This window comes from Eptesicus fuscus, chromosome 8 (assembly GCF_027574615.1).
Source record: "Eptesicus fuscus isolate TK198812 chromosome 8, DD_ASM_mEF_20220401, whole genome shotgun sequence".
Lineage (NCBI taxonomy): Eukaryota > Metazoa > Chordata > Mammalia > Chiroptera > Vespertilionidae > Eptesicus > Eptesicus fuscus.
This window is the reverse complement of record NC_072480.1, coordinates 91,618,364-91,628,125: the sequence shown is the minus strand read 5'-3', so window position 1 is coordinate 91,628,125 and position 9,762 is coordinate 91,618,364.

The following is a 9,762-nucleotide window of genomic DNA, read 5'->3' as shown; positions in this document are numbered from 1 at the left end:
TAAAGTATATCACTTAATTTTCATAATATGGGTAATGAATAAAGTCAAAGCAGCAAGAAAAAAGGCACCTCTGAAACTTAGAGATTGGTTTATGTAAAGACAATTGAAATATCTACAAAGATGAAAGCTCAGGGTAAAACAAGTTGGACTGAAGGATAATTTGAGTAATATCTGCAAAGTGCTCAAAAGCAAGCTACAGAAGATCCTTAAATAATTGAGAAAGAATGAGGTACCATCTCACACCTATCATCAACAAATCAACAAATGAAAAGTGCTGGCAAGGATGCGGAGAAAAAGGAACCCTCGTGCACTGCTGGTGGGAATGCAGACTGGTGCAGCCACTGTGGAAAACAGTATGGAGTTTCCTCAAAAAGTTAAAAATGGAACTCTCATTTGATCCAGTAATCCCACTTCTAGGAATATATCCTAAGAAAAGAGAAACATCAATCAGAAAGGATATTTGCACCCCTATGTTCATAGCAGCACAGTTTACAATAGCTAAGATTTGGAAACAGTCTAAGTGCCCATCAACAGATGAGTGAATTAGAAAATTATGGTACATCTACACAATGGAATACTACAGTGCTATAAAAAAGAAGGAATTCTTACCATTTGCAACAGCAGGGATGGAACTAGAGAGCATGCTAAGTGAAATAAGCCAGTCGGAGAAAGATAAATATCACATGATCTCACTCATTTGTGGAATACAATGAACATCATAAACTGATGAACCAAAATAGAACCAGAGACAGAAGCATTGAACAGACTGTCCAACCTATGAGGTAAGGAGGGGGATGAGGCGATAAGAGATCAACCAAAGTTCTTGTATGCATGCATATGAGCATAACCAATGGACACAGAAAGTAGGGGGCTGAAGGCATGTGCTGAGGGATGAGAGTGGCCAGGGAAAGTTAAATGGGGGAAAAAGGAGACTCATGTAATACTTTAAACAATAAAGAATTTACATTAAAAAAAGGAGGAAGTACTAAAAAAAAAAAAAAAAGAAAAAGAAAAAGAAAAAGAAAAGCTACCCAGAAAATCAATGGGACCACTTCTTCACAGCCAATTTTTATTTCAATAATGAAAAGGAGTAGGTAAATAGACTAACAATTATGCTTTTTGTCTATATCTGTATTGAAAGGTGTGAGGAACAGAACGTTACTATTAAAATGTCACTGAAAATTATTATACTAGACACTTTCTAGGCCTTATTTTTTAAAAAATATACATTTATTGATTTTTCCAGGCATATGCCCTGACCAGGAATCAAACCGTGACCTCCTGATTCATAGGTCAACACTCTACCACTGAGCCACACCAGCTGGCTGTGTGGCTAGACCTTATTTTTAAGGCTAGACCTTATTTTTACAGCTACAATGAACACGACCTATTTGAAATGTCACTCAAAATCGTTAATGTACAAAATAAACTTACAAAATGATTTGTAAAATGCCTCTGGTTTAAAGTAATTTTCTTAATCACTGGGGAAATGTCTTTTTAAGATTAGATGAAGTATTTCCTCAGAACCATAGGAAACAATAAGGAGCATACAATGATAGCTTTTACTATATGGGCCTATGTATTTATCTATTCTTTCATTCCACAGGCTTTATTTAGTGTCCTCTATGCTAGGGATGCTTGATATCTTCCTCAAGCATTTCACCATCTGGTAGTGTTCACAATCTCTTGAGCAGCTGGAGCAGTGGGATTCCTTGTTCTGACCTGGTTATCATCTTCCCATTACGTGTGTTCATTACTCCAGTGGCACACAGGAATAATGAACAGTCTTAATGTATATTGTGAAAAAAGGCTGAGTTGAATACTGTGATGTTCACAAAGCACTATCAGCATGTAAATAATTGATCAATGGTATTACTGGGTAAACCAAGCATCTACTTTGAAAGAACAGTTCATTCAACTGATCACTACTAAGAAATTACATCATAGGAATAAAATCATTTGGTCAATTTATATATATATTTATTTTATTTTACTTATTATTTATTTCTTTTTCCTTCTTATTGAATTTATTGGGGTGGCATTGGTTAACAAAATTATACAGGTTTCAGGTGCACAATCCCACAACACATCATCTGTATACTGTATTGTGTGTTCACCATCACAAGTCAAGTTTCCTTCCATCACCATTTATCCCCCATATAACCTACTCCACATTTTATTAAAACATTTGAATGGCTAGTAAGCTCCTTGGCCTAGAATGCAATGTATGGAGAGAAAGATAGTTTTTTTAAAAAGTTAGAGTTTAGTAACAAAGTTGAATATACAATAGTATAGATATTGCTATTTTGTTGTTTTATTTTTAGTGTTCTACAGTTAGAATGTAAGCATCATAAAAATAAGGATTTTGTTTGTTGTGTTCATTTCTTTATTCCCTAGGGCCTGGTACAAAGCAGGTGCTCTCAAAAAATTTTTCCCCTGGTGATTGAAATGGAAATTAAAATTCTTTTTAGTAGGAATTAAAGCAAATGAAAACAACTTCTCCCACATATGCTAAATGACTTAGGAGTCACAGAAAAGTGAGGAAGGGCAAGGTATTTTTTTGTTTTGTTTTGTTTGTTTTTGTGAAGGATAAAGATATTTGGAGGGCAGAGTGGGTATCCTTTCTTCCACTACTAATTTCACAGTAGTTGGATACAAAAAATGAGGTCCAATATGTGAGGTCCAAGTATATGAGTTGAATCTTGTCATTACATTATTTCCAACATTAAGGTCATGCTAATCTATAGACCTAAGCATTGTGACATAGGCCTGAGAACTGATACCATCACTTACAGGAAGCAGAGCCTGAAACAGGAATTTGGGTGCCTGTGATTTACTGAGGAAATGCTATTCAGGGAAAACCTTAAGGAAGAAAGTAAAGCAGGAAAAGGGGAAGAGAAAGGAAGAGATGGAGAAAGAGCCCAATAACTTTATAGTTTTAGATGAAGTCTGGCCTTGGTCTGATACATGGAGATGGTGGTGTGGGAATTATGGTGTGGGAGGGGGAGCTGGGGGCAGGATGGGAGAGTAAGTTCTAGAATATTAACTTCATAACAAGGTAATGCATTGACCTTTTAAACCCCATATCATTCAGTTATTATCTAGGACCTTGGCTGGAGACTAGCTGGGGAGGACAAGGCAGCTCCTACCACTGGAGGGGAATGTCTAGAGAACGGGACAGCTGTGAGTTCTTAACTGACAACACAATGGGATCTTACCTTTGTTCTCAGGGTAGGGTTAAGGTGAGGTACTTTGAGTTACTTACTAATGGTGTTTTCAAATATCAGGACCAAAAGGTTTTTCTGAGGCACAGTTATTAGAAATTATAGGCATTAGAGCAGCAGATTTTGACTTTGCCTTTCTTTTGACACAGTTTGCATTTCCTTTCCTATATAATAAAAGGCTAATATGAAAATCGACTGACAGCAGAATGACGAGTCGCTGTGACGTGCACTGACCACCAGGGGGCAGATGCTCAATGCAGGAGCTGCCCCCTGGTGGTCAGTGGGTCAGTATGTTTGCACAGGGGGAGCACCCCTCAGCCAGAAGCTGGACTCATGGCTGGTGAGTGCAGCGGTGGTGGCGGGAGCCTCTCCTGCCTCCACAGCAGTGCTAAGGATGTCCGCTCCCTGGGAGTGGGTCTAAGCCATCAGTTGGACATCCCCCAAGGGCTCCTGAACTGTGAGAGGGTGCAGGCCAGGCTGAGGGACACCCCCACCCCTTGAGTTCACGAATTTCGTGCACTGGCCTCTAGTAAGACAATAAAGTTATAAATGATTTAACTGGATAGAGATGAAATTTCTCTATTGATGTGTATCAACACTCATGGCACCTCATGGTTTATCACCAGTTATTTTGCCTCTGATTATAGCTTCTGTCAGGTCACAGCTCATCATGTGCCTGAGGTTGGAATGCTTGGAAGTGACAGGTCTATGATAAGAACTTATTTTAAGTCAAAAGCAGGATCAAGTTCAATTTCTTTGACAATGAGCTCTCACAATGCTCTCAAGAACAATAGTTGCAGGAGTTAAGGTTCTCTAGCCTTGTGGATTTTCCTCCTAGCAAGGAACACTAATTTTTCATAAAAGTCTCTATGTGGGTTTTACCACATACAAAAGAATGTGTATTTGCTTGATTGCATTAGTTGCAATACATTTTCATCCATGATTAGCTGAGAAATTTGGTTAACTTAAACAAAAATTTGCTAGATGTAAAATTCTGATGGTGCCAAAAGTCAATCAATGGTTACTATTACACATTCTAAAAAGGGTGGGTTCAGAAAAAAGGTTTATTTAGAGATTACTCTCTATTTAAGTCTTCATGTTTCTCTAATTATTTTTCAATGCACCAAATTTAAAAAAAAGTTATAATATGTATTAAGATTCATCAGTAATCCTGTACTCTGTTTAAAGGCTGGAATTTATGATACCATTATCTATATATATAAAAGCCTAAGCGACCATCGCAACCGAATGGATGACCGAACAGGCTGTGAGGGGCGACTAGGCCGGCAGGGGGGTCAGTGAGGGGCGACCAAACGACTGAGCAGCAGGCTGCATGGGGCGACCAGGCCAGCAGGGGAGGTCAGTGAGGGGCGATCAAACGACTGAACAGCAGGCTTCGTGGGGTCACCAGGCTTGCAGCGGGGGGAAGTTGGGGGCAACCAGGCCAGCAGTGGGGAGCAGTGAGGGGCAACCAGGCCGGCTGAGGGGGCCAGTTAGGGGTGACCAGGCCAGTGGGGGGGCAGTTGGGGGTGACCGGGACAGCAGGGGGGGAGTAAGGGACAAACAGGACGGCAGGGGGGCAGTTGGGGGCGACCAAGCTGGCAGGAGGGTTAGTAAGGGGCAACCAAGATGGTGGGGGGGGGGAGTTAGGGGCAACCAGGCTGGCGGGGGGGTCAGTTGGGGGCGACTAGGCCAGCAGGCAGGTGAGCAGTTAGAAGCCAGTGGTCCCGGATTGTGAGAGGGATGTCTGACTGCCCCCGAGGGGTCCCAGATTGTAGAGGGTGCAGGCTGGGCTGAGGGGACCCCCTTCCCATGCACGAATTTTGTGCATCAGGCCTCTAGTAATACATAAATACTAAATGTCAATAGTTTATGTTTATTGCACAATGACTGAACTCAAATTATGTTTAATATATTTTTAAATGATTTCAAAATATAACCATATTTTGAAATATTAGACATTAGGTTAAACAAAATTTATAATACTGTGCATGTAATTTTGTTGTTTATTTTCTTTCCCAACTCATTTATTCCTCATAGTTGTATATACTAGTAGAATTTGTACAGTTTTATAACCTGCTTTAGCACTTATATCATAAACATGGTCCATGTTATATATTATCTACAATCATCATTTTTTAAATCCCCCCTCTTTTTAATAGAAACATCACATATGTTCATTGGAGTAAGCAAGAAAGAATAAAAAGTTTACCCTAGTCTCACTGATCTCCCATTCTCCCACTCGTGATCCTACTGCTCACAAACTGAACTTTCTTCAGTGTGGCTGGCAAAGGACATTGTGCTAATGACCTCTTGGGTGCTGATTAAGCTAGAGTCAGGTCTCAGGTAGTTCTTAGGTGGAAATCATTAGGTTGGCTCTCCCAACAGTGTCTGAAGATATATACTTTCACAACTCTAACTTCAGCTTTGTTTTGTTGTTGACTTTACCTTGGTCCCTGTCAGAACAGGCTAATTCTTTTTTGACTTGTCTATTTCTACCATGTCTCTTACATCAGACACTTGGTCTTCTCCTTGGTTCTTTTTTTTTTCCTTTATTTTTTTTTTTTTTGTTAATCCTCACCCGAGGATATTTTCCATTGATTTTTTAGAGAAAGTGGAAGGGAAGGGGAGAGACACAGAGAGAAACATTGACTGGTTGCTTATGGCACGTGCTCTGATCAGGGCTGGGATCGAGCCTGCAACTGAGGTATGTGCCCTTGACCAGAATCGAACCCGGGACCCTTCAGTCTGAGGGCTGATGCTCTGTCCACTGAGCCAAACTGGCTAGGGTGGTTCATTTCTTTAGTATTACCAGGTAGAGGAGTGAAGAGTCTAATTGGCTCAACTGTTTTTACTAAGTCCAATATTCTTCTGGCCATATCTAACTGATAAGTATAAAATGTTAATTAAATGTTAATTAATGTATTATATATTTTAAAATAAGACATATTCAATGTTACCTACTCATTAGTTATTTTGACTGTTACATCTCTTTCTTTAAGAGAAGAAATTACAAAAGTTATGTTGAAAATTCTTGATACACAGGCCATTGCTCCTCTTTTATTTTACATGGCTGTATGTTCCTCTGAGTACTGTAAGCTGCGAAAAGGGTTATGAAATTCTACATCCATCCCGTCCTCCCTGGACTCACACTTTAAATTCGAGTGTTGAAGGAATTAATTTACTGGATCTTTTGAACTTCAGGTGACACTTTCTCAAAGATTGTGGCATGGAAATGTCATCTTGCCTTTGTATTCAGTGTTGTTGCAGCTTTTCTTTTCTTTTTTCTTTAATCATTTCAATAGGATTGTGAGAAAAACAATGGTTAGATCCCTGTGCCAATGCCACAGTTAGCCTAGAAGTTCCCTAACTACCTTTCCAATATCCACATAATGTTACCAATAGATACCCTTAGCATCTTAAAATTTTATACATTTGACTAGATTTACTATTTGTCATTTTTCTAATATGTGAAATTTTGATGTGACACATTCATTTTTCTTTGTTGACCTTTGGTTTTTGTTGCAAGTACCTGGTAATTGCTTCTTTCCTGTTATTTCCTCAGATGGTAAACCATTTGAGGAATGAAGAATAATTTAATGGTTTCTTAGTACAATCTCATACATTCCAAAGACAACATATATGAAGACAATGCGTTGGTTGTCTGGAGTTGCTGTTAGGATGCAAATCAGTCCTGTAGAGCTCTGAAAAGAGTTGTTTTGTTACACAATCTGACTTTTAAGCACAGTGTTTAGGCTCATCTACCCCTTCCTAGACTCCCCATCTGGGAGCCCCTTCTCACTCCCACTTATTATTTTCTAAGAAGAAGGGCACATGCCATTGTTTCTAAAAGCTTGGGCTTATAGACTCCTCTTCAAAACATTGACCACTGACGTTTTATCTGCAACGCTTGTCATCAAACATGTAGCAGAGAAATATCTACTAGTATTCCCCTCCTGGCATTCATTTCTGTGCAATTTCAATAGTTCCACAAAAATGAAATGCTGTAAAGAAAATATCCTGACCTCTGTGTTAACCAACCTTATAGAAGAAGCATATGAAATGTACATTCCTTAAATCCTTTAGTGTCATAAGCTGCAGAAAGTAATAAATTGCCTTTGTAGATACTCTTAATTCCCCAAAGATTTGCAGGGACTCAGAATGCCCATATTTTTAAACTTTTCAGGGACTTGTGCTATCATTTCATGCATCTCCAAAGGCTGTGGTATCTTGTGATATACAGTGCTCTTTCACTTGATGTACTACCTTCTTCATACTGCAGCATATGTTTTCTGTGCCAGTTATATCAAAATAAAAGGATCAGAGAGGTGAAAAATTTCCCTAATGGTTTGCTTATGTTCACATATTGTTTGTTGTTCATACCCAACACTAATTATACTCATTCCCCCCTTCCCTGCCCCAAGCTATTTTACTATTTTCTGTGGGCTTAGTTACTAAATTGTTTATGTCAAAATATCTTAGAAACCTCAAAAATGGAAATTGTGGAACCAAGAAATATTTGGAAGAGAACCAAATAATTGGACTGCTGACCGCATTCACAAGAGTGATTAGGAATGAGATATATGGTGCAAACCCTTTGTTTAATGGACATCTAGATCTTCTTTGTTGTGGTAACTTGGGGTTGATGGAAATACTGGGGAAAAGACAATATTCTGCCTTGAAGATTTTAAGAATGTCCTTTTATCCTCAAAATACAAAAAGCATTTTATGAGTAATACATGTTAAGCCCAGCTCGTAGAACTATGTTGTTATGAGTTCCTATAGCCCAAATCTCTCTTCATTATAGTTCATTATAGTACCATTTGTTGCTCCACCCCCCTGGTGTTTTTGCTCTCTGGCACCACTGTAAAAACCATTCATCATAATTTATGATACACACTGAGGCCATTATCCTAGGGAATTTTTAATGTTTGTGTCTTACCTTTTAAAGGGATATCTACTCTTTGCATCATCTTTCTCCCTGGACTACTTTCAGAACTGCATGTAACTGATATAAAAAATGAGCTTACCAGTAGAGCTGTCCCTCTTTTGGGACAAGGCTCCTTAAACTTTAGAGGTCGAACATGGTCATGGGTAGGGAACAGAGGAAATAATAGTATGAAAGACCTTAGAAAACTTTGTATTGGTTTGTCTTTGCATGCCTCTTTTTACCATTAGATATTAAGAGTCATAGGGACAGGATCAGGAGGTGAACCTATGGAATAATACAAATGATAGCTAAAATTTACTGTGTCCTCAACACCAGCCAGTAATGTTCTATGTCCTTCCCATTTAGTAAAATACTCAACCCTTATGAGAACTTGGCCTATGCTCCTTATATATTTTACGGTGAAAAAGAGTTCGTGGCTCATCTGGTCCAGCCCGTTCTCAATGGTAGGAGAGAAGTTAAGAATTTGGAACCCAATAATTATTAGTAATGAGATTTGCTCTTCTGCCAGTTACTCCTCTCTGTTCATTTACTCGTTGGTACCTATTAGGGAGATAATGTGTGATTGATTGGTTTGAGGATTCAAAATTTTGTACAATGCTTTATCTATCTCAGAGATGTTATAAATATATGGATATCAAAAAAATCTGCAACTCTGAAGAGGATATATTAAGTTCTCTATAATAGAAAGGGCTTCTTTCTCACATGTTATTGAGAAAGAAAGCTTTTAACCTGATTGCAATCTTTATCCCCTGAGACATACAGATAGAAGAACTCACACTCAGTTTTACTATAGCTTAGAAGTAGGATCCTTGATTAGTTTCTTCCCTTTAGTCAACACTAGAGAGAATTATTAAACATAAGGGCTTTTTGAATCTATTGGCAGTTGAAGCCACTTAATGGGCATTTCAGAATCTATAATTTACCTCTGTTAATTTTTTCTTTTAAAATACTACAGTTTTTTCCCTACAATATTACTCTAATGTTCTCTATGAACCTTAATGCTTGTTTTTAGAAATGTTCATTAAGGTCTTTATTCCAATCTGAAGATGACAGGATTGGGCGTGACCCAGCACTTCCTGTGTCCCATGACACTGAGGCCCCTTTATGAGGACCGATACTTAATTTGAGATACTACAGAAACATATTGTGTGAAACTTTTCAGATATCCTCTTACATTATTTCATCAGATCCTCAAAAAATACTACTGCAATTAATATATGCTGCAAATTAGTATACATACTTGAACATTTCTCACAGACTCTCACCTGGAATTCAATGAACAAACTTGACTCAGAATATTTTAAATGACATTCAAAGATGAATTTGGGGATTCAGAAGGATACTTTCCTATCCTGTTGGACCAATCAGATTATGTAGTAATCTAAAAAATTCTTCAGATATGAGGATTTGAATAAGTACACATATACTCACATAACACTTGACACCTACAGCTTTCAGTACCTGGAATGAAATGGAAATCCTCCCTTTTCTCTTGAAAATGGTGTTTGTAACAAGTGACATGGGCCTAATTATTAGTCCAAAGATATTTTGTAGCAATAGCTTGGTAAAATGTTGCAGAACGGGAAT